General features: G+C 32.3%; 1 protein-coding gene across 10 annotated transcripts in view; it reads right to left on the bottom strand.

The window, feature by feature from the left end:
• LOC106872289 (polypeptide N-acetylgalactosaminyltransferase 1) overlaps nt 1–27,376 on the bottom strand; it is a 527,244-nt gene extending 499,868 nt beyond the window's left edge. For 6 of the 10 annotated variants that reach the window (XM_052969078.1, XM_052969090.1, XM_014919224.2 and 3 more), the window contains exon 1: nt 27,278–27,375. The gene's annotated coding sequence lies outside the window, so the exon portion shown is untranslated. Of the gene's footprint in view, nt 1–26,458; nt 26,483–27,277 lie in introns of those variants that run through there. The other 4 variants (XM_014919219.2, XM_052969062.1, XM_052969043.1 and 1 more) reach the window with 3 other exon arrangements.
• Nucleotides 27,377–27,908: the final 532 nt, after the last annotated feature.

Genomic DNA, 27,908 nt, shown 5'->3' with positions numbered 1-27,908 from the left:
ATATATATAAATACACACACTTCTTGGATTTGCCAGAAATATTCAAAGTATAGTTAAAAGCAAAAGCAATAACATTGCTTTACTATAATGGATCAATAATGCTATAACAAATGCTATTCTACATGGGATGCCATTATGGTCAGACTAACAGTATTGAAATTATTTGAAAGTTTTTCTTTTTTTCTCTTCTCAACCTTTCATCGATACGGAAAAATCAGTAGTAATGTTATTTTTCTATCCCTTTATTAAATGTAGAATGAGAAAAGATGAACTAAAAACCCAAATGTTCCATGAAGATAAAATGATTTAGTCTTTTGTAAAACATAGACAAATGACAACAATACAAATAAATGGTGAGTTCCAATAATAAGAACAAAAATCATAGCAATATGACAAATAGTTCTTTCTGTGGGAATCTTACTGGATGCATAGCATCTGAGAATAATCAATGACTTAGGCTGTAAAGGAAAATTCTTAAGTGTAGCAACAATCAAATAGTTTTATTATGACATCAGAGTTTGTGATGAGTGCATAAAGTAAAATCCTGAGAAATCAGTATAACAATCTGGTTTCAATTCTCTGCTGAAGACATTTCACAGCATTTATAGCACTAAAATTCTTGAAAACACTACACAAGAGTCATACTTTGTATCAACGTAAATCAATATTCTGATAAAAGGCCAAGTAAAAATAACTTTCCTTCTACTTTAACTAGTTAGGCTCCTAGTGGCATAGGGCATTATTTCCAGTGTTAACAAGAAGCAAAGAAAGTGACAATATTGCAGAGTCCCTATCCAGAACATGCTTTGAAATGATGCAATTTCAATGATGCCACAAAATAACAATATTACATCTCACCTTTAATCAATTAGGCAACTATTAATTTTAGAGAAAAGAAGAGCTAAATTGTTCCAGATGAAATAATATTCAGTCTCTTAGATTCTGACTTAGAGAGTTTTCTAGGAAAGTTCACAAGTTGAGATAAATTCTGGCCATCCTATGAAACATACTGATAGATATTTATATATTATCTAAGCCAATTTCATTAAAGGAACATTAATATATCATTAGTTTGGCAGGTTTAATTGACTACACTTATGCAAAAAGTCTAAGGTTTGAAATCTTCAAACATTAACCACTAAATGATCTACAAGGAAAACAAATTTAAAAATTAAAAGAACTTCATAAGCTTTCACATAATTATTACCCTTAATGTTTTTTTTTTTAATCACCAACAAATAGTATTACAGAAAACACATGTAGCATATTAAATCATTTCAACCCAATAATTATCAATCTACCAAAAAAAGAAAGAAGAGAGAGACAAAATTAATTTACAAAAGAATATTGCTGTACAAAAATGCAACAAAGTTTGCAAGCATATAATAAATCTGCATTTAAATAAACTATGTCAATGTATAAATCCACACTAATGACAGGTTGAACTACATCAGCCAAATAAGCACTGCAGAACAAGGATAACTTATAGGACATGAAAAATTTTGGAAAACAATACACAAATCTGAATAAATATACTAAGAAACTGTCATGGAAAACTTCACTGTTTTTTCATAAATTTACAATTTAGGAAGCAACAATAAGATGATCAGCTCAAAAGCTGTTGGCATCTGAAACAGATAACAATGCACTAATGGCACATATAAAATGTTTCTACACAAGAAACTGCTGCAATGTGCAAATCAGAAGATGTACAGAAGAACCAATGAAATGGGTATTCATATCTTAATGTATTCTACTTTATGAGACATAAGTCAAAGAAATTTTTATTGAAATTTATACTATCAGTTAAGACTGTCACCTTAAAACTAGCTGACAATTTTTCATAAAATATCCATCATGGTGGCATGAGTTAAAAAAGACATGCAACACAGCATCTTTCACCTCATGTCATCTAATGCTTTTGAATTTGATCTATTTCTTCTTAGGTGCAAAAACACACAAATGTGCATCCTTCCACACACATCATCATCAATTTTTAACATCCACTTTTCCATGCTTGCATGGGTCTGACAGAACTTGAGGCAGATTTTCTATGTCCAGATGCCCATACTTATCTCCAAGCAAGGTATTACTTCCCTGGGGTTGAATGCACTTTCACAGAAGATTTTAAAAAAATACTGCTTGTATGATGATGATCATCATCATCATCATCATCGTTTAACGTCCGCTTTCCATGCTAGCATGGGTTGGACGATTTGACTGAGGACTGGTGAAACCGGATGGCAACACCAGGCTCCAGTCTGATTTGGCAGAGTTTCTACAGCTGGATGCCCTTCCTAACGCCAACCACTCAGAGAGTGTAGTGGGTGCTTTTACGTGTCACCCGCACGAAAACGATTATTTTAAATTATCACGATGTCAAGACAAGGAGACACAAACACACACATGCACCCAAACACACACATGCACCCAAACACACACACACACATACTAGCTTAAAAGCAGCACTCTGTGCAGACTTCTAAGCTAGCTCCTGTGGAAGGCTAATTGGGCCTGCAGCCCAAAACTAAAGAGAGCTAAATAACATGACAATAATACATCTATAATGACTATATGCCCCAGTGGTGTTTGATGAGAGGTTAAAGACAGATAAGAATTAATTCAGTAATGGAATCATTTTATTGTTCCAGTCCCAAGTTGAATTCCAGCTGTTGGCCAATTTGTCCCAAAGTTCTTATCTCAATGTAATGAAGCAAATGCCATTTATCTCCCACTAGATTTCTGGCGTTATCTGACAAATGCCAACCAAGATGACATGAATCAGCCAAGCTTTACCTGCTAGAAATAGCAACCCAAATGCTTTTAAATCAGATCCCAATGCTGGATGTTCAAGAACCAAATGAAGAGCAGATTTTCAATCCTGGGATCATCCTAATTCCAAAAAGGTATAATATGTCTATGTAGAGCAAACGTAGACTGATATACAGGGGTCCCAGATGGACAGACAGTATGTTGCTTTTATTATTATAGATATAATGCCAACAAATAAATGTGGTGGTGTAGTAAGAACTTTACCTCTCAACTACATGGTTCTGGGTTGGCTAAATCTTTGTGAGAAGATTTGTTAGATGGAAACTAAATAAAACCTGTTATATATTTTTGTGTATCTTTGTGTTTGTCCCCACATCCACTTGACAACTGGTGTTGGTTTGCTTATGTCCCCATAACTTAGCAGATCAGCAAGAGAACTGATAGAATATGTTTCAGGTTTAAAAATTGAAATAAGTACTGGGGTTGATTTATTCAATTAAAACCCTTCAAGACGATGCCCCAGCATGGCCACAATCAAATGACTGAAACAAATAAAATATAAAAGATATACACACGAGTGTGTGCACACACATGATGGGCTTCTTTCAGTTTCCATCTACTAAATTCACATGCAAGGCTTTGGTTAGCAAGAGACTATAGCAGAAAATACTTGCTCAGGTCTTTTGCCATAGGCCGGCCACAGCCTTGTGAGTTGAATATAACAATATGCATCCACTCATACATATATATCAATAAGTGTAATTATCTTTATTTTATACATCAGTCAATTTCTAAATGCTCATTAATGTAGTTGTGCTTAACTTTTTACCCATCTAAAATACCTTCATTACTCTATATATAATTGCCCCCAATTCTTTTTACAGCCTTGAGGTCTCACAATTTTTACATGTACCACATATGTCTGCCCCCACACAACGAGAGAGAGAGAGAAAGTTGAATTCCTTATTGCCAACAAAAACATCAGTTCTCTGGGGGAGCTTTGAAATGCTAGAAATAGCAGTTAAACTTCCCTTAACAGAAGACACATTGATTATACAGGCATAACGGTCATAAGTTCTACAAGGGAAACAAGAACAACAATTCTCTGAATTATTTCCCTCCATCTCAAATCTATTCTTGCTCTAACAGAATTTTCCTCTACTTTCAACAAGCCATAATTACATAGCAGTGTGTCTGTTCATAACATTCACTACTCCAGTGCATTTGGTGCACCTAAAGTTTTGATTCCCTATCAGTCTACCAGAGATCACAAAGCAGCATTTGTGTAACCATTTTACACATCATTGAATTTCTGTTTAATCTCATTCTGCATGATAAGGCAGGCCAATTTAAATGATATTTAAATATGCAGTTTCCATAATCTTGTCTGCTATCATTTCTACGCTATCTTCATATTTTTTTCTGAAATTATTTTCTATCTTTGATTCTCACCAAGCTTCTTAGTTTATCCAAATTCTCTTCCTCATAATCACATTAATATTTACAAATGTCGCAAACCTATTCAATTTCAGATTATATTCTCCTGCTATTTTCACAGTTATATTGTTAACTACTTTTAATACACTTATTATAAGCTGTGTAATAAATATTTGTATTTCGAATGAGAATATAGAATCTTGAGAAAGTTCAACTGAAAATCATACTATCACTAACACCATGTGACTAAACAATTTTCATTTGCAATAACAGTTTACAGATTTATTCTCATAATAAAAACTGATAAATTAGCATTTAGAATGAATCTTAAATTACTACAAACTATCATTTTGATCAACATTTTCACAAAAGAGTAGTATTTATCACTACTATTAAAGAAGAATTAAAATATATTACTATAAACATATCATTGTCAGCTGAAAGAATATATAGCAAAGTGGATTCAAATTAATTGAAAGATAAGCAGTAATGGAAAATATTGAAAGTTTATCTACTGAAATAACAAATGTAAATAAAATATCTTTTTGAATATCACTACCACTTCTGACTATGACATATATATATATATATATGTATATATATATATAGTCCAACCCATGCTAGCATGGAAAGCGGATGTTAAACGATGATTATATATATATATATATATATATATATATATATATATATATGGTATATTAGTGTTTTTTTCTTCCAATATGATATTAGTGGTTTTTATGGTTTGTACAGATTACCACTTGATCAAATTCCAAACTCTGAAAACAAATCTTAATAGACTAAACTGCTAAATTAAGGACACACACTTCCATGGAAATAACTGCTATAAAATTTTAACTTTTATGACGAGTGGGAACTGAAGATTGCTATTAATCAAGAAGAGGAGTAGTCTAAGATAAACAGCATTTGAGTCAAGCTTATTATTATTGGTAATTTACAATGTTATCAAAATCCTGTATATAAAATGACTACAAGTCTTTCATTTATCCAATATATTAAAATTTGTATTCAAAATGAAAACTATCAAATGCTGTCTAATGAATAAAATTCAAATTTATAAAGAAGACTGACTGAATAACAAACAAATATAAACAGAAAAAAAAAATTAAGCCTGACAAACTCCACACTAATAAGAAATGGAATTTGGCAAAACAGGAAGACACATGAAGTTGAGATTCAATGTAAAGATAACTATAGAAAACATACATAAAAAAATTAAAATCATAATGAAATTTTTACCTTTACTTGTCATCTACCCACCAATGAAAAATGATGTCAAAGAAATGTTTACATCAGACACTTAAATGAACAGGTGCAATACTATAACTGAATAAATCTGGGCCCTATTTTCTTCTGAAGCAGTTAAGATACGCTAGCTAATTAATATTAGTTGATATCAATTGCTTAAATTAATGCCTTGGGATTTGATGATATAATGTAAGAATAGCATCTCTTATGAAATCTATATGAATTCATAAGCTAACATATTCTTTCCTGACAATAGAAATTACAGAAAAGCAAAAAAAAAAAAAAATCATAAAAAATAGAGTTAAGAATAAAATAAAATTATACACAACCAATTCTAATGAGAAATTACATGATATCAAACCTCAAGTAAAAGATAGAGCAAAATACTTTTAGAGTTTTCAGAAAGATATTCTGCTTATATATATGATTATTAATATCTCATGAATTGCAGAAAACATCAAGATAGTAGGAATGAGTGCCATATATAGCTTCATGTATGTGTGTGTGTGTGTGTGTGTGTGTGTATACATACATAAATCAAAGCTTAACACTTTTCACACACAAAAGGAAAATGATTATAAAGAAGTGTCTCTATAATTTTGTTCTCTTGTGTAAAACATTACATAGATGTTTGTTTTATAACATCCATTTTTCTATGCTCGCATGGGTTACATAAATATATTACAGAGGCATTGTTTTGAAGCTAGAGGACCTTTCATGTCATTAACTCTTATTTCACTCATCTTCAAAGGCATGAAGCAAACAGATGATCTGTTGACAGCGTTGTCTATAGTTCACAACTTTTGTAGAGTGCAAATGCACACACACACACACACACACTACATACATATATGCATACATACATATCACAGGCCTTTTACTGTTTCCATCTACCAAATCCACTCACAAGGCTTTGGTTTGCCTGGGGCTATTGTAAAAGACATTTGTGTCTGGTCCAACAGAGTGGGACTGAAATTGGAGACCATATGGTTGCAAAGTGTACTTCTTAACCCCACAGTTATGTCCCTACCTACCTACATACACACACATTGTTTTAATATCAGTATTTTCCATGGTGACAGATTGGTTGGATCTACATCATAGCAGATTACCACTAAACTCAGTCTCTGTAAGGCTTGATATCCTACACAGAAACACAAAATTTAACAAGGAATCATTAAACAGAAAGAAACAAGATTTAGTTTGCATAACATAAAAAAAAGTGCAACATGTAATGTTAAATCAAAGGAATGAATAATACAAACTCTCAAAAACATTACTGTATTTTGACTAAGAACAAGCCTTTTTTTTTTTTTCAAGCCAAACATTCAATCAAATAAATTTAACAAAGACACTGGAACAAGGCACAAGCCCTTCTCTCCATTTTTACCTATCATCAATCAGTCTCAAGTCATCCACCATCTTCCTCCCTGTCTATTCCCTAATGTTGCTCAAACACCTACCTTATCGTCATTTTAGTATATTTGTTAGTAGTTGCATGCTAGGGTGTTCTAACATGACCAAACCCTCCCATTTTCTGTCTTAACAACAATTTTTCAAAAAATGGAAAATTTGACCAAAACAAGTGAAAAACTCAACCGAAAATAAATCCAATAAAGTATCCAAAATCTACATATCACATGCCTTTTCTTGTTTCCATCTACCAAATCCATTCACAAGCCTGGGGCTATAGAAGACACTTCTTTAAAGTGTCACACACTGGAAATGAACCTGAAACCATATGGTTACAAATTAACTTCTTAATCCCACAGCTATGCCCATGGCTTTACACGCATACACAATGTTTTAAAATGAAAGACGTCCTAAATATTTTATTGCTAACAATGAGGATATAAAAGCTGTTTGTTGTAGAATACGTCTGAGAATATTAATAGAAGGGATTAAAAGGGTTTTGTTTCACTGACCCTTCTTACCAAAATTAACAAACCACTAAAGAAAAGCTTCCGAACTAAAGAACGTGTGCTTACCATTTAAATGCAATTAACAGCAACCAATAATTTTGAAACCTGACATTTGTAAAATTATTTTTTAAGAGTCATTTATTTGAATTGAAAGAGTAAATACCTAAAGAGAGGGTTGATTTAAGAACTAAAAAAATATAGATGTTAATCTCTATTTTTCAGTTTTTAAATCTAAAAATTACCTTTTGGGTAATCTAACTTTAAACTGAATCATTTTTTTCGAAAGTGTATGCATATAGGAAAGAAAATAGATTCTCAAATCTAATATCAAATGTCTATGCAGAAGCTACCAAAAAATAATACAGGAATAAATATGATAATTAGTTGCCTGCTGAAATCAGACACATATGAACAATGGAAATTAAGATAATGTAATAAACCCTTTTAAAACAATGTGTTGCTATTGATTTCTGATATCAATAGAGTAACTGATGCAAAATAACTTGCCTCAGTAATAGTTGACTGAGTACGGAACTTTCAAATTAAAACAGCATGAGAAAATAGTGGGTTTTATTGCAAGCTCTGTGGCATTTTAGCAATACTAAACAGAATAAGCTATTTAAAAATATTAGCAAAACCTATGGTTTCTTCTACTTTCGCACTGATCACAAGAAAAAAGGAAAAAAAAATCACTGAAACCAGATTTCAATCAGCATTGAATATTTTAACTTTTCTCAGTAATAGATAATGCTAATTAATGATAATTAACTCATTGATATGAAATCTGTTTTGAAAATAACTACATATTTAATTAGCAAAAGATAGCATCTTGTATGTTTTATATCTTATCTTCCATACTGGTACGACTGGGATAAGCTTGTAAATGTAAAAATTTAAGTGTAATTTGGGAGATTGAGGAAAATAGCATCCTGTTTCAGCAAAGGATGCAACACAATACCTCTGTCACTCCAATTGAAAATATTAACATGATTAACATAGTTCATTCATTCAAAACTACACTCTAGCTCTTTCACTGTTGTTGCCTTTTTTTTTTTTTTTTTTTTTTTTATTTAACACTTTTTACTTTACTAAACCTGTAAGTATTGAAAATTGAATCTGACCATGAAAATATTTTAATTAAATGTTAAAAAAGAAAATAGTTTGTTGGCTGTCTATTTGCCTGACAGTGAGCAAGCACAGGTAATAAAGTAAATGGAATGATAATATGGTAGGACTTGAGCACATGTGTGAATCAGTTCTGAAAGAATCAGCTGACTGAACAGAACTATGATCAAAGACAGTTCGGCTGTAAGCAATCTGTCTGTCTTTCTCATAAAGTAGGGTGTGAATTCAACAAAATTTGGCAACTATTTCTAGTACATCAAACAACTTCACAGAGGTACTTCCATTGGTCTATCACCTTTGTATTTCTCAACAATGAAATGAGTTTTAAATGACAAGAGTGAAGAAGCAAAACCTCTATAGAGTTTCTCAAAACTAGACATAAAAGAAATGCAATCAAGAAATTTCAGAAATATAATTATGCATATGTACATATCAAAATAGTGCTTTCACGGAGAATAGCAGTGAGATTATATTACAATACAGAGTGATATGACCAGCATTAGACTTTAAAAAATGTGCTATGCTGTTAAGATCACAATCTGTAAGAAAGTAAAAGAAAAAACAGCAGAGAAGAAACCAATCATATTAATTTTCAATAACAACCTTCATTATTCTGAATTTCATTTCACTAATATTAATAAAGTAACTCCCTCTAGATTCTACAGAAGAAAGCTTTCTTTCAGCAGGGTAGAATTCATTGGTGCCAACTGAAAATTGTTTACTAAATGTTTTATTTCTTGCTCTACTTTCAATGTAGTGAAATTCAACCAATATTTTCAATCTTGGTTCTACACTTTAATTCACTTTGCTGCATTAGAATCATGAAATCCACAGCTCCACATATCACCTTCACTTGTATATTGAACGTGCATTGCTCAGGAATTATCTCCTTTTTTAACATAACTTTCCAATCCTTCCCTTTCACACACATTCACATCAGACATACTAAACGTATATATATTTTATAAAATAAATTTATATTTTATTATACATACACTGAGTGTATGTGTGTATGTGTGCGTGTGTGTGTATATATATATATATATATATATATATATATATATATATAAAAATGACTTCTGACCGAGACCTTTGGAAATATGCTGTGCATGAGAAGACCCGGCAAGCCAAGTGAGACCAAAATCCTAGGCCTCTGCCAGAGATGTAGTCAGCCCACTTATGTGTACCTTTCCTTCATTGGACACTAAACTCCGCTTGCGAAGACCTGTTGAAGCAAGTGAAATCAAAATCGAACTAAATTTGACAACTGGCACCCATACCAACATCTCCTTCATTGGACACTAAACCGGGCTTGCGAAGACCTGTTAGGGCAAGCGAAAGTGAAATCGTGATGGCACCTGTGGAGCGCTAAGAACACCGTTCGAGTGTGATCGTTGCCAGAGCAGCTGTCTGGCTTCCATGCCGGTGGCACATAAAGAGCACAATTTGAGTGTGATCATTACCACCGTCGTCGCCTTCCTGGCACTTGTGCCGGTCGCACATGAAAAGACATTTGAGTGAGATCGTTGCCAGTGCCGCTGGACTGGCTCCTGTGCAGGTGGTATGTAAAATACACCATTTTGAGCATGGCCGTTGCCAGTACCGCCTGACTGGCCTTCGTGCCGGTGGCACATAAAAGCATCCACTACACTCTCGGAGTGGTTGGCGTTAGGAAGGGCATCCAGCTGTAGAAACTCTGCCAAATCAGATTGGAGCCTGGTGTAGCCATCTGGTTCACCAGTCCTCAGTCAAATCGTCCAACCCATGCTAGCATGGAAAGCGGGCGTTAAGTAATGATGATATATATATATAAAGTTATGTTACAATCACCACTGTCAATTCAAAAACCCAGAACAAAGCCCTTCATTAAGTATGATGATAGAAACAAACATTGTCAACATAGGCTATACAATAGCTAAGTGCTACCACAATTGTGTGTTAACATTTTTATGTTCCATGCATTAACAGTCAATGCAATGGAATATAAAAAAAAGGTTGGAAAAAATATTAGTCAATGTCGTGTTTTCCAACAAATACTGATGACAACTCCATGATGATATTTCAATCTTATTAACTTCATACATGAAGCATACCCCATATAATGTGGACAAGATTAATTGTATTTGGTATTAAAATAGAAGTCCCAAATATTGCAAGAAAATATCCAATCTCTGCTTGTATGAAGAAAGAAAAGAAATGCAACTGATAAGAGTGAGCATGCATGTACACATACACAAATACTTTCACATAAAAACAATTCATGGTGTGTTTTGAAGATTCTTAGGTTTCTCAATCTTTTACTTTCTCTCTCTCTCTCTCTCTCTCTCTCTCTCTCTCTCTCTCTTCAATAAATAATAAACATACTTCTTTTGAAAATAGAGATAAGTAGGTTTGTTTTTAAATTACCAAAGATGTTTACACAAATATTTTTCTTAAATATTGCATCCATCTTTCGTTTTTATTTTTAAATAATGCATATGTAAACAACATTTCTATAAATATATAAAAATGTTTAGATATTCCGTTTTTGCAAATATTACAAAATAATTTTGTAACAATTTTGCTTACTAAGAAAAACTCCAATTATATCATACTTTGGTGTTTATTAGCAATATACAAATAGATTATATACAGTACTATCATCAACTACAAAACAATTGCATTTCAAATGTTTACTATCTTCAAATATCATAAGCCTATCTCATTAAATAATTTTTATTTCAACTTATATTAATCTCACTTCCTTTCAGTGTAAAATCAATCAAAGCTGTCTTCAAAATATATCTCTCTATATCTTTCTTACAACTATTTTCTACACTGTTGTGAGTTAATCAAATCTACAAAATTGGATTATTTTCAAAGAACCTTCAAAAACTGAATGCACTCTGAAGTTCCAGCATTTCCATCTACTAGCAGAACTGATAGCAATATGTATTTGACATGTACTACTAACATCCTTATACACTGTTTCTATGTATTCCTCATCTTATGTAAAAGTAGACTGTCATTTCAAATACAATATCATTTATAAGCCCACATTTAAGTTTATCTCATATGGTTCAGTATAACCTATTTTCACATGAATGTTATGTCACTGAGAACAAGTACTTTTCAAATAAAGATAAGAAGAGTAAAGAGACTTGCTTAATCAAGTATATGATGGACTGTTTTTTTATTTTTTTCATCAGTATTTATAGCCAACAACACATTTTCATTACCCTTATTCATTCATCAAGTATGACAGCAAACCTAAGCTGCTATTCAAGAACTCAGGTTGGCAGCAGATTCATTTTGATACAGAAATAAATATTTTGCAACTTCAGTAATATTTGTTGCTTTGATAATTTCACAGGCAATTTCAGTATGAAATAGACAGACACCTTAGAAACGCAGCATATTTCCAATCTTAATATCTAAACATTCTTGTCTGCATATACATCATTAACACTAGAGTACATTAGCTTTTGTGTGTGAATAATTAAGAAAAATGAGGCAGCCAGTGACAGCCAAACTATGTGCCTTTTACAATAGATGTATTTTAATATGACTAAAATAAAGAACTGAAGTAATTTTCTAGTATCATTATCAGGAACACATTTGATTATAAGATGATAAATAACTGATATGGCTAAGTGTTCAAGTCTCAGAATAGATAGTGTGCAGTTAAAATAGATTATTCTTTTGCAGTGAGAGCAGAGATAACACCACAGTATATTGTCCCCTTTGACACCTAACTCAAATGGTTCACCCAGAGAAGGAGAAACTTGCCACAGCTAACAGAGGCAGTACTATATATTCAAAATTTGTACGGTTGTAAGTAGTTTTGATTTAAACTCTGAGGACCTAAAAAAAGCACTGTAGTATGGCCATCTCAGACAGAGCACACAAATGATCTTAATCACCAATACAAACTTAAATTTTGGTTATGATCATGAAGTGCATGTTGTGTTAGTTGTAAACAGTTTACCCTACATTAAACTAATTCACACAAAGGCACCTTTTACTAAACTACAAAAGATTCTACAAGAATGGAATCTCAATGTATCAGTGACAGAAAATACTTTTCTTACTTTGTTGATAAAAAGAAGGGTATCTAGCAGTAGAAAATATTTGCTTCTAACATACTTTAATATGCGCAATAAAGCAACATAGAAAAATGAATGTAAAACAGTAATAAAACAAAATTTATAACATCTGAATATAAACAAAAATTTATTATCAATAGGAATTAATTGATATAAATAATATCAAATGCTGTCTTATACAACACTATTCTTATTCCCTCAAAATACTTCATTTTCAGCATCAAAGATGATAAATTCACTGCATGAATATGTTAATAATCATGAGAATATTAATAAACTAAGCTGACGACAAGAATAATTCTATTTCATTAATTAATACTAAAATGAACAGTTGTCAATGTTAACAAATCTACAGCACTATACAATGTTACATTGCAACAAGAGAAGACAGCAAACTGCTACTTTCAAGTCTGTTTCTACAGTAAACTATTACGGGTCACAGATTAAAGCTCTTGGTGCAAATACCATAGACTATCATCTATACTGTAAAGAGATTTTATGAATGAAGGAACTGTTATAAAATAGACATGTTCCAGCCTTCTTACATTCTCATGATAAAAAAAAAAATGGAATTAATTTTATACATTAGGTATCAGAAATAAAAAGCAGTAATTTTGGGTGTCAATTCTCTTTTTAAACTACTACAAGACACCAGAGACAAAAGTAGGTGTGAATCTAGTTGTGAATTAATACAGTAAGCAAAAGCGAATGAAAATATTTTGCAGAGGTGAGTGAGTGGGGTGCATTGCAGGTTTTAGTTGGATGTTTTGTGAAATCTGAAGACCCAGGTTGATAGATGAGCAAGTGGTACAATTAAACCTGTAGTGTAAGCTATAACTTAAAAAGACTTACAACTTACACTATTGCCTATGCTATTTTCCTTTGGATAATCTCCATTTTCAGTTTGGCTTAGAGAAGCATCACTGAATAACTTTCTCCTGTGGTAAGAATCACATACTTTAGTCTACAAAAACATGATTATATATATATACATACAATCATTATCATCATTTAATGTCCATATTCCATGCAAGACTAACTTACTGACTTGGACAGCTTGACAGGACTTGATGAGTCCAAGGACTGCATCATACTCATATATGTGTGTGTGTGTATGCGTGCACACACACACACATACAAATAGATTTTATAGCAAAACACTGTGTGTGTATATATTTACATTATATATATTAATTACATTGATAAGCATAGTTATAGAATCTTATGAATATAATCAAAAGCAAAAGTAGAACAAAAGAAAAAAATCATTAGAATTGGGAACCACTAAAAAAAATTCACATGACATTACTGAAGATATGAATAACTGAAGTTAGTTTGCACAAGTTTTAACAGCCATATTTCAGAACTTTCATTAAACAGGATTTAAAAACTGCTCCCAGCTGTTAACAGCAGTAGTTTTTGCTTAGGTTGTAAATAATTTTTGCACAAAATTAGTATGATTTCCTTACTCTGCCTTTGTACATGTCGGTTTCTATTCTTAGAAAAATGAAAAATCTTTTCTTAATAATTATTTAAAACAGATTACTCTATTTAAAATTTCAGTCTTGAAGAATTTCAAACATAATATTACTTTAAAGAAATGTTTGTATTTGGTTTTTGAACTCTGGACTAAACATGGAGATTCCATTAACATGAAAAGTATGAGGGGGAAAAAATCATGTGAAAAGTGCCCAGACAATAGACAAAAAAAAAGTTAAAAGCACAAAATTAAGATATCACAAGTAAATGTAATACTATCAAAAAGTGACTATTTCTCACTCTACAGGACAGAGAGATAATTTGCCTAACTCAAGCAAGTCTTTTAAATTATTGAATGTACACTGTAATAACTGTCAAACCTGCTAAAAATACTACCTGCGTTAAATATTTTATCTTTAACAGATTTCATGTGTTGGATGAAGCTCATCCTGATTTTCAAGATATTGGCTGGTTGAAAATTTTCTCTTTCAGGTCATTCATAAAACGTTTTGCACTCAGCACTTAACTCTTTTGATAGCACCCTTGGTTTTATGATATAAAACATTTCATGCTTTAAAATAATCTCAGTTAAAACTTTTCATCAAAACTCAATGATAATTTATGTTCCAAACACCAGCTTAATAATAACAGAATTACTTTACTAAATTCTTCATTATATTTAGAATTAATTGAAACAAATGCAGTGCATTTCAGCAAAAATATCATAACCAAAGGGTTAAGTAAATGAAACTCTCAACAATCATATAGCATCCCTACAGTTTGTATTAGTGAACAGTACAATTTATGCTATATTACCATTATGGCTAAGTGACTTAAACTAATAAGAGCCGAGTACTTTCAGTTTCAATCCCACTGCATGGCACCCTAGGCAAGTACTTTCTACTCTAGTGATAGCTTGATCAAAACATTGGATGTGGTACATGGGAAATGAAAAAAGCCCATAATATATATGTGTGTATCTATCATGTAAACACCATGAAAACAGGTGGAGGCTGCCAACTGGAAAGGCATCCAGCCATAGAAAATATGCCTCATTGAATTCCATCTAATCTATGCAAGCATGAAAAAGCAGTCATCAAAATAAAACGAAACAAGAACACATCTACAAGGGTCTACAAATTATAAACCCTTCTACCAGTAAATGAACACTCTGATAACACTTTTTTATTTACACTATACACTTAAAAAGTTATGAACCAACAAAGAAGTCTTTATAGAGTCACCCAGCCTGTTAGTAATAGCTGCACCACATTTCCCAGAAAGAAAAGACACAGTACCTGAAATGAACTATGAAAAGGTCATGCTCAAGCTTGCAAATTTGTTTCAATTTACATGCCATAGAGAGATGCAAACACTAATAAAGACTTTCATGGGAAAGAAAAACTTTTTTAATGTTTATAGAAAAATAGACAATACTTCTGTTCAAGCCTTTCAAACAGACATTTTTGATATCTGTTCAAATGCTCCATTTTTATTTATTGTAATTTTTTTTTTCTGATACAGGGTGGGGCAGAAAGGACAGACGTTTTTGAAATGGCTATTACTCAGCCCCAGCAGGAGGGACAGATGTCCAACAGGTACCATTTGGTCCATGGTGTCTTAGCATTTTTTTTCCTTTTCAGGTGAAGCCATGGTACTGTGAACAATAGAGCATTGCGTGTTTGCCTATGACAGTTACGTGAAGAATAACAAGTCTGTCACAGCAGTTCAGCGTGAGTTTCAGTGTCTCTTCAACATTCACCAAAATCAGGCTGTTGCCACCCATACTACAATCTTACAATGGGTGAATGCACTTCGTACACGAGTTACACTAATTAATAGGAGACCAGTGGGGGCACCACAAACGGTATGGACCCTGGAAAATGTGGAACACATCAGACAAGCTTTGAGTCCAAATCACTCAGCTCGGAGGCATTCTACTGAACTTGGCATCGGTAAGGCATATTTTGCATGAAGACCTGCATTTCCACCCATACAAATTGGTCACTGGGCAACAGTTGAAACCATAAGACTATGCACAGGGGCTTAACTTTGCACTTCAGATGGAAACAATTTTTGAGGCAAATGACAACCTCATTTTGTTAATGAGTGATGAAGCTCATTTTCATCTCAATGACATGCTGAATCAAAAGAACTGTCGTTACTGGGCTCTTGAAAATCCAAGAGAACTGCATGAAAGACCACTGCACAGCCCAAACATGATGGTCTGATGTGTTGTTGGAAAAGCTGCTGTCATTGGTCCTTACTTTTTTGAAGACAATAATGGAAATGCTGTTACTGTGAACTCTGAGCATGACATCAAGATGATGAATAACTTCTTTGTGCCTGAATTCTGATGAAAACGTATCCCTATTCAACATGTGGTTTCAGCAGGATGGGGCAACAGCCCACACAGCCAGAGTATCAATGGACGTTTTTTGCCCTTTCTTCAGTGACCGCCTCATTTCCAGGTTTGCTGACATTTGAGTACAGCCAATACAATGAATACTTGAGTACAAGGAGTGTTGTACAAGACATAAAGGGCATGTTTTGTCCAAAGGTGAATTTCTTTATCATATTGGTGGTAGTTTTGACCATGTTTTTTATGCAACAATTTATCAAAAGGCTTCAGTTAGAACATGGAACTTAGTAGCGGAACAGCTGCCCTTCATATTTTATAGCATTACTGACATTTTGCATATTCAGTCAAAAAATTCCTAACCACATTAGTGATCAAACAACCAAATTTGTTTGTCTCTTGCAAAAGGTATAACTTCAACCCTGAATCAAGAATGTCACACAGGTTTCAAATTTCCAGGAAGTTTGGCTCATAAAGACAATTCTTTTCTCAAGGGAAAACAAAAGTTATTCTTTCCAATTCCAGTAGCCAAATCAATAATCTTTCAAATAAAATATATAACTGTCTTTAAAATGTTACCTGGCAAAAATATATCAAGTGCAACTGTTACTGATACATCTAATGAATTGGTTTTCCTACTTTCCACTGACAAAATTTTAAATCCTACAAACTTATTTTAATGAATGAATTTAAGCCAATGTAAACATTATACTCATTCTATTTGTCTAAAACTATTTGAAGAATCTGTCTCAAAATTCCTAATACTGAACATTCAACTATACTAGTTGAAAATGAAAATATTAAACTTATATAGCTATAAAGCTAGACAGATTAAAATTATTTCAAATTCTCTTTTAAAAAATTAGAAATGATTTTAAGACAACTTCAATTATTACAAAAATGTTTGAATAATTAATACAGTTCAAATAAATAGGTTTCTCACTGCATTTGTTTGTCAATAATATTTGAACAGTAAAATGAAACACAATGAACACCCTCTACTGAAAATAACCATGTTATATCTTGATTGGCAAATGAAATTTAGTGTGTCTCAGTAAAGTTGACCAATACATGTGAGTGGAATTTGCGACAAGGAAACTGTGCAGAAACCCACTGTATATGGGTGTATGTCTGTGTACATTAACAAAGAATATATACAAATGCAAGAAAAAATACAGGATGTAGGCAAATATAGTAGCAACACTTTCCCAGGTATATGAGTACTTTGTGGTTGCAAAATAAACTTCTTAGGCATTTGTTTTTACTGTGTCAAGATTATTCTTGAAATTGTAGAAGCATATTTTAATAGTTCCATGTGGATCGTTGGCGATTTTTTTCCTCCATCTTCCTTTTCTCTTGGACTTTCCCCCATCTCTTGTTTCTGATGAAGAGCTTTGCTCGAAACGTAAATCCATCTTTCTTTCCCTCCCAGAGCATCTGCTAATACTTTGCATGTACCATGACCTCACATTGTTGTTTTTTTTCTTGTGTTTGTTCTTCAGTGTTTTTGGATTTACTATACACACACACACACACACACACACACACACATATATATATATATATATATATATATATATATATATACATACATACATATATACACATACCTAACTGTATGAAAAGTTATGTTAATGTTTTATTCATTAACTTTAATGTACAATGATCACTCTACACATCACATGACTAGTTTCTGTTTTAACCACTGATCAGACCACTTTTGACTGGTTGCTTGTTGTCAACCAGTTTTTAACCAATTGTTCTATAGCTAAAATTATTTTACAAAAGAATATACTTAACTCTTTAGCATTCAAACTGGCCATATCTGGCCAAAATATTTAACTTGTTCCATATTGAAACTGGCCAGATCCGGCCTCTAACCTCATCCCTAAAATGTCATTCTAAAACTAAGCAATCATATCATCAACATCTCTAAAGTACAAGATAAAGCATGATGAATTTAAAACTATAAATAAACAAACATTACATTTGACAGAAAAATCTGAATGCTAAAAGTTTAAAATATCTGAAATCTGTTGCACATATTTTATATTAAAAATTATTCTATATTTAAAAATTGTCCTATAGATAAATTTCCCAAAATATATTTTAGAAAATATCTGTCATCAATAACAATTAAATTAAAAACTCATTTAAAATTGTTCTGAAGTTCTTTTACAAAATATCTAATATTCAGAGTATGAAAAATATTTTGTAAAATAATAACTAGAGAGCAATTCTTTGAACAGTCAGTTTGATAAAAAAATTGTTTAGATTGTACCTAATTACATTTTATATATCATCATTTCTATGCTGGCACAGGTTGGACAGTTTAACAGGAGCTGGCTAAGCAAAAGTCTGCATCAGATTTCACTGTCTGTTTTAGCATTGTTTTTATGGCTGGATGCCCTTCTAAACACCAACTATTTTAGAGTGTGGACTGGATACTTTTTACAAGGCACTAGCATTGGTGGGGTCATCAACAAACCATATATATATATATATATATATAAATAAAGGGTAAATTCAGTTATGAATGAACATGGGATTGCACCAAGGAAGTTCGCCTCCAAGGCACAAATCTGGCCAAGATTGTTTATGGAAGACCTGCAGTCACCCATACCTAACAGCATCCCCTCTCCATGCCACTGATGTTATCCAAGATCAGCAAAGGCCAATACAGCTTGACACCAGTAACATTGTAACTCATTTCCACAGCTGAGTGAACTGAAACAACATGAAATGAAGTGTCTTGCTCAAGAACACGACACATAGCCTGGTCTGAGAATCAAACTCACTACCTCATTATTATGATCCCAACGCTTTAACCACTGACCCATGCACCTTCATATATAATATACATATACACGCACATATATCTGTATATATATATATATATATATATATATATATATATATATAAGGTGAGCATGAGAAATCAAAAAAGATTATGAGGTATAGATTTCATAGTGACATTATTCAACTGTTCTTGAAACAACAGTGTTTCTTTGGTTTGTGCAATGATAGTGTTTTTGTGTTGCTGAAGTATTTATGAGTTTCCACTGAAGAAAGATGTTAAAATTCTCATCATGAAAGTAGAGAAGGTCTGGTGTGAAAGGAGTTTAAGTTACAGTTAGAAAGATAAGGGATGTGAATACTATGATCAGTGTAGTTAATTAGAAGTCAAATGATAAGATTAACATACAGAAAGAGAAGTGTGAGGGATACAGATGACCCCTGTAAAATTGAAAGAATGTGGGTTCAAGACAGAGAGCACAACAAATGCAAGGCGTGGAACAGTGGTTCTCAACCATTTTTTACCTATGGACTCCTTTGATTACTATATATTTTGGTGGACCCCCAAGGTCATTTGATCTTTAAAAAATTAGTTTTATAGATACTTTTTTCAAAATTCCTATTTTGTTTTTGTTTTTTTCACACATTCATTTGTGTAGTTCAAACTGTGTATAATGTTAAAGAAAGAATTCTAGCTGTTTCTTGCAATAAATGCATCTAAAGCAAAATCTTTTCACGGGCCCATAATATACTACTGTGAATCCCCAATTTATTATTTTGCTTGTGTGGACCCCTAAAAATATATGGACCCCAGTGAGAACCACTGAAATAGACAAGTGTTCTACAAATAAAGGTAGTTCTTTTTTCATTTCATGCAACTGTCAAACATTTGAAGACAGTTCTTATGTGATTATGGTTATCATTCACCATATTACATGTTAGAACACATGCAATTTATTTTCAAGTCAATGTGTGCAACTGACATTATTTTTACATCAGGAGAATACAGACATGCAAGTACAAGTGTGTACATATGCATCTAATTATTCATTTCTAGTTTGCATGCTGATGAGTGTGTTTAGCTTTTGTAAATGTTGCCATTTTCTTGAAATTGTGGAAGTATATTTTAAAAGTTTCATACCCTTTATGCTAGAAACCACTTGACAGTGAAAAAGAAGTGGAAAATATATGCAATTAGAGAAGTTTGGTAAACTGTGCAAAGCATATGGTCTAAGTACACAATATGATGACTGCAGTATGGTCTGAATGTACAGACCTGCAGTCAATAATTTAACAGAAAATTGATTCTACCACCTATATACAATTCATAAATTAAACTCATAAACAGAATTAATTTCATGATTGAAAATGTTAGAATTTTATAAAATTGTTTTAACACAAGTATAGCTGCCATTGAGATAACTAGATTTTGATAAGCAGATTTCTACAGTACAGCCAATGAGGGAAAATGACATACAAGAGGACATTTGGGAAGAAAGCCAATGTTGAAAGGAACTGAAAAGAAATATGAAGGAAGTGAATGAGCAATATCTGCAATAAATGATCATGATCAGTAAAGGGGACACTGTTACATGTGTAGTTGGAAGAAATTCAGCTATGAAAGCAATACAATCAATAAGCCCCCAATAAATTTAACACCAAACTGAGAATGTATATTATATATGAACTAATATTTCTGTTATTAAAACAATGGTGCAGCAAGACTGTGGTTAAGAAGTATTATAAAAAATCAACAAAACCTAGACTTAAATTCTCCATGAGCATCAATGTACTTTCACTAAAGATAGATACTGTTAGTTTATGTTAGATGGATTAAATTCAGTAACAAATCACAAAATAAAAAATCTCAAAAATGTCCTAAACTCAAATAATTCTAAACCTAATTTAAGTTCACCATCATCCTCTTTTTAGCATCTTTTCTACGCTTGCATAGGTCAGATTCATTCAGGTAGTATTTCCTATAGTAGATACCTGTTGCCTTTTTCAAACAAGGTAATATTTACAGTTCTATATTTAAGAGATGAGGAATTATGTACATTATTTACATTATTTATATTTGACGGATATTTGTCCTCATCTTGTTTGTTGTTAACACGTTTCGGCTGATATACCCTCCAGCCTTCATCAGGTGTCTTGGGGAAATTTCGAAACTGGGTTCTCCTGTGGGCATATGGCTTAGTGGTTAAGAACGTGGGCTACTAACCCCAAGGTTCCAGGTAGTGACCCAAATAATAATAATAATAATAATAATAATAACAACATCGAAAAATACCTTAGGAATGATAACCCAGGTTCAAAATTTCCCCCAAGACACCTGATGAAGGCTGGAGAGTATATTAGCTGAAACATTGTGTTAACAACAAACAAGATGAGGACAAATATCCATCAATTGTAAATAATGTAAGGTAATATTTCTCAGACTATCAAACAACAAACAACCCAGACACACCTATACCTATATTGACTATGATAAAATTCAAACAAAATAAATTCCTAACTATAAAGTCACTGGTATGCGTGTGTGTGTGGGTGAAATCTACAGTAAGCCCTCGACTATCACAGGTATTACGATAGGTGAAAATCCGCCCAGTAGAAACAGTATTGTATATTTTTTTTAATTTTTGTTTGTATATATTTTATTATAAATGCAAAATACCACCATGGAGGAATTGACATAAGCTTAAATAATGAACCGCGATATGGCGAGGGGATTATTATAGTGTATTGTTCTGTTGTAGTGCGCTCAAAAGAAACAAAAAGCATGCCATCCAGTGAGAAAAATACCATTATAATAACCACAGGATTTAAATGTGAGCTGCTTTAAGTTTCATGCTCTGACAGTTCAGTAGTTAGACGAGCTTGTATTAGAATGATGTGTCCTATCCTGTAATCTTTTAACCTAAAAGACTGCAGGATAGCACACAGTACATTATACAAGCTTAATCTACTATTGTTCTATCAGAGCATGAAACTTATAGCAGCTCACATTTAAATCCCATGTTTATTTAAACAGCTGTTATCCTACAAAAGTCACTTGGTTAAATAAGTATATATTCAACTCTCAGGCCTATTGACTTTATGTAATATATATAAGAATGAGTGAATGTGTGTGCATGTTCAACAACTGACAACAATGAAATATGATTGTTGCAGTCTGAAGTAAATAATTCGTTAAATACAGCTGTTCGGCATAATAAATGAATTTTAAACAACCAAATCATTATATTGTGAAAATATTTCAAAAAAGGGACATCCAATAAGTTAAAAAAAATTTTTTAATCAGTGAGTAAATTTAAACACTTGTTTTTCTAAATTGCTAAAAAGTCTCTTGAAAATGATTACCGAAAGAGCACTCCCATTTACTAAATATAATATAAGCACAAAGAAAGAAAAATTTTTTGTTAGTTTGTTTCTGTTGTTTTTACTACTAAGCAACATTAAAATATGGTGAATCGCAAGAACAATTAAAATTCTTTCAGTTAAATTAATTTACCTTCATATCTTGAAAGAACTAAAACAATTGAAGGTTTTTATTTTCCATTTGTTCTGTGAACAGGTAAACAGTTTCTGAAACAATTGTCTTCAAGATAATACAACAAAGAAATACCAAAATTCCTATCTATCCAAGTTACAAATATAATTAAATCTTTTTCTTAGAGAAGCATTAGTTACAGTCAAATGTATGCAGTCGATGAATTTGTAGGGTATTAAACTGGAGGCCAAATTCCAGTAATGCAACAGAATTCCAGTAACACAACAGAAAATGTGAAATATCCTCACTTTTTTGGTAGAATTATCTGTATTCATAAATGGACATCAGCCTTTTGCTTTGGAAATTTACAAAATTATCATGCAGTTTTTTGTTGTTTTTTTTTTCTATGAAATTCTGATTCAAGCAAATAAACATTAAAATATACAAGGAAACAAAAATATATGTAGACAAACCCATACAAAATTTATAAAACGAATGCTTATTCACAAAAGGAATTCAAAACTATGTAACAAATCCAAGTATAAGACTATTTATCATCAGAGTTCTATATTTATTCTCTACTTGGTTTTCCCTCACTCTTCTATTTATACAGTATTATTCTCATACAATTATTTTTAAATTATTATGGGGTTTTTTCTTCTTCTTTCTCCACATATGTTTAAGGCTATCCCACTGCTTGCAAACAAAAATCAGATTTCCCTCAAAGCATGCAAATTAATTTAGTGAAATTACTTTGTCTCGAAATTGTTTTTCTTCGATTGTGATTAACAATAGCCGCTAGGTTTTTATTTTCCTTCACCAAAAAAAGAATGAAACTTCAGCTATTTGAACATTTTTTTAGAATACTCCATTCATACACTCCTTCACTTTCACTTAAGTAAATCAAACTTGTTTCAAGGGTGTTGACACTTGTTAAGTGATCTCAATTCTTAACATGGCGTTTTTCCTTCTTTTTTTTTTTCCTTTCCTTAAATCCTATCTCAGTCAGGTTTCAGCTCATCACTTGCTACAGATAAAAACCACAATTCTCAAATAGCTTCCTTCAGTTTACCTTAAGAGACCTCAACGATGTACAAAGTCAATAATTACTCCTACCTTACAAACATTGTTTGGTGGTTATTTGTAACTGCCATGTTAGAGCTATGCACAACTTCACTCTAAATTCTTCCCAAAATACTACAATGCAAATGGTAGACGTTATGAATAACAATATCAAAACATGTTGGCTGGTGTTTTCCTGAACCGAACTGAAGATGTGTGTGTGTTTACACACACACAACCTGTGTGTATGGAATATAATGCATTTCATGCGACAATGTTTGTGCGCATAAAGAACCACGTAAACAAACATAAAAAAATATAATCACCAGTAACCGTTCTTCAAATTCCTGGAAGTTGTTAGATTTTCGAAATCTATGCGAATGGGGACAAAAATCCAACAAAAAAGGCAGACTAACTATTGTAAATATTATTGCAAGGGTAAATTAGACTACCGCCATCAGATACAGTGTAAAAGACAAAAAAAAAAGGTATTATATACGAAATAGACAATTTAAAATATCAGGAGTATGTAATTTATTTCAGTAAAATGCTTGCTATTAATAAGGCGTTTAAACTTCAAGGAATAAGGTTGATTTACTAAATAAAAAAATAAATTCAGAAAAATACGATACTAATAAAATAATTCTAAAACAAACTCAAGAAACGGTCAACAATATAAAATAACAACAGGTGTGTGTTTCAAACAAACTTTCTCCAACTCCCACATGCATAATAGCTCCAGTAAAGATTTGATATTATTTATAAACAGTGGTTCTACAATGTATCACTTGGTATCGTAAACCAGAGCGCTCTATGCTAGAAAAAGCAACTAAATATCTATCAAACTCTTAAAAATGGAAAGCCATAAAAGATAAAGAAGTCCTAGATACTACCAAAGAGTGCGAAAGGTAGTGGCTGGAATGCCTTTACCCCTAAATCTGTTTGGTCAGGTGAGCAACCACAATTTGGCACCGTATAAACACATCATTCACATAAGCCGTATAGTTGTGGCTCTTATATTTACTCATGATACAATAAAATCGAACATCAGCTAATCAATGGGGGGAGGTTGTGCAAAGATGCTTCACTTGTTAGAAATAACAGGTAAATTTTCCTAAAATCACACCTTACTATCTTGAAAGTGTAAAAAAAAAAGAGAGAGAGATGGCCATCACCATAATATAACTGATCATTTGTCTGCTCGATCATGGCTGACCTGAGGTTAAACAGCTTCCACATAGTCGTTCGTGTTACGAGAAATAGCAGCAAATTCTCCTTCAGATCACACTCTACAACTTAAATGAAAGAAACATTCACACACTGTGGCCCTAGAGACGATTAGCACGCCTTCGATTATAGATCTCTGCTAAATGAAGGCTAAGGTCGGACAAAAGAACTCCTATTTTTTGCACAGACAGGAAATACCAGGAAAACGTATTTATGTAAATAGCATAATTTTGTTGATATGTTCGCAGGATGAAATCGTTACAAGAATTTTTAAAATCCTTATATATTCTGTCTATGTAAATGGTTTACAAATGTTCTGTTCTAATGAGTCACAGCTCAAAATCAAGAAAGCATTGCAAACATGCGTAAGTGTATATACGAGCGCGCACTCATAGACGTTATTGCAATACGTATCATACACACACACACACACACACATATATATATATATATATAGAGAGAGAGAGAGAGAGGTGCACACAGGTTATACATACGTCAAGCACGCGCATACAATATGCATATATCTTTAAATAAACAGGATACATTTTCGAATTAGATAACATTGCAGATGAAGAGTGAGATAACATTAAGTAAACATACAATCAATTCAAGAAAAACCTTTACGGAATGTCTTAATGAAATCGACACACTGAAAACGCTGGTGTTGTTGTTTAGCCCTAGGTCTCCTTTTTAGAACAGACTTATGATCGAGGGTGTTCCAGTCTTAACTATCCTGTGATTGCTTTGCAGAAATCATAGCTAAGAATACATCAACCTATGTTTTCTTCATATTTTAGATAGTAAGGGTAAAATTTTAATAAAACTTAGATTCTGTTTCTAAATCAAGTAACCAAGTAGATGTCACTGGGTCGTAAAACACTTGTATTTGTCAGTGTGCACACAGAGGTTTGTCGTATTCATAATTAACAATCACCATTACTCAAGAGTGTAAAAACATTGTCAACAGTAAAACATGTATAGCAATCGACTGAAAATAAAATTCGAGGCTCCAATTAGAAATGTAATCGCCATGGGACGGTGCTGTGAATAAATATTAAGACAACGATTTTATATATACATATATCTGAAATTAGCCAGAAATTTAGGTGCTATACATTTACGCACAAAGGACAAGGGTGGGGAAAATACAGATTCTTTCACAAGTAAAATATTCCTAGGAAAAAAAAAAGAAAAGAGCGAATGCACGCAAGTGTTAAGATGAAAGTATCATGGGACCCGAAAGCGTTACTATAGCACTGGCAAACATGCTCAGCAACAAACTGATCTACTTATTAAATTGATCTAAACGAAGTGTCTGCATAAAAATATCAAATAAAATAAAAACTAAGAGACAATTAATGACTGCTTAAAAATAAATCATGTGTATGTGTAATACAATTGTTGGTTCTCTCCTATTCCATCAATGGTAACATACCTTCTTCCAGTTTGTTCCGATAAGTTATTTCACTGTAAATATGAACTAACGGTTGTATGCAGGAAAAGGATGGACAGAAGAAGAAATGGAAAACAGCAGGAAGAATTTATAGTTCTAAAAATGGAATGTTCAACGAGTATAGCTATATAAGTTTGCAGAGCAAGTATATATACAACACTAATAACTGTTCTAGTAGTACATAGCTGAATGAACGGGGACAGTAAACAACAGTAGTAGCAATGTAATATATACGAGTACATAATGAAATTCTTTACAAAAAAAAATGTGTAAATTTTCTTTCCTTTCCTATTTCATTCTTTTCGTTTCGTTATTTTTTCTAACAATATGATAATAGTAATAACAGGTTTCCTTAGCAGTAATTCAGATAATCTAAATATTTATACACCTTCATAACCATGCACGCAACCCGGTCACGTTACATCAGTCTAAAATGAGGATATCAACAACACAAAAGCATAAAACGGTTCTTCTAAATTGCATTATTTTCGTAAATGAAACAACACGGAAAAGAACAACAACAAAGTAGACATCGAAATAGCTAAGCTAACTGACGTTTCAATTTGATATATATAAATGTATATATTTATATTTTCATCTATAACACAAGCGAACGGAACGATGGAAGGATAGAAATGTGGTCTGAGTATCACTGGCTTTCGAAGATCTCATAACCAGTAACGAACAGGCTTTTGTCAGTTTATAAAAAGTCACAAGCTTCTGTAACTGCGTTTTAAAAATATATCTCTTATACTATATCATAGCTTTAACGATAAGTGTAGTCAAAAACAATTCACCTACCTTGACAGCTTCAAACAAATCCGAGTACTCGCTGGAGAAAGAAACGGAAGTGACGTCAATCACAGGAAGTAACATATTAAAGCATGTCAGTAGTATATGAGAAACTAAATTAGGTTCCAACTAGATGCAGACCAATTTTGATGTGGCTTATCATTGCAGATAAATTCAATGTAGGGTCGAGGGTATTCCCTCGAGAATCTTTCCACATTTCGAAATTTAATCTCTGTTGTTCTTTTGTAATTTACTTTCAATTAATTTGATAGAAATATAAACACAATTTCACTGGAGAAACCTCATCAAATGATTCGTATTTCCATTAATATAAAAAAAGAGACATTGAACCACACCCAAGTGACTCTTTCTATTCTCTTATCCATTTTTTGTTTATTTTTTGCATACCTGAATATTTATGCTATGGAATAACAGTAAGCATTTCTATTCCCTAAGTTATGGAGATGTCGGATTATTAATTCAAAGATTCTAAATTCAAATTCTGTCACAGTAATTATTTTTTTGAATCAAGTACATTATTCTACCAATCTTTGTTCACTTTAGCCAAAAGATAAGCAATTACAGTATTTTTACAAAGTAGCTTCATATATATATATATATATATATATATATATATATA

This window comes from Octopus bimaculoides, chromosome 1 (genome assembly GCF_001194135.2).
Source record: "Octopus bimaculoides isolate UCB-OBI-ISO-001 chromosome 1, ASM119413v2, whole genome shotgun sequence".
Classification (NCBI taxonomy): domain Eukaryota; kingdom Metazoa; phylum Mollusca; class Cephalopoda; order Octopoda; family Octopodidae; genus Octopus; species Octopus bimaculoides.
This window is presented reverse-complemented; position numbering and strand designations above follow the sequence as displayed.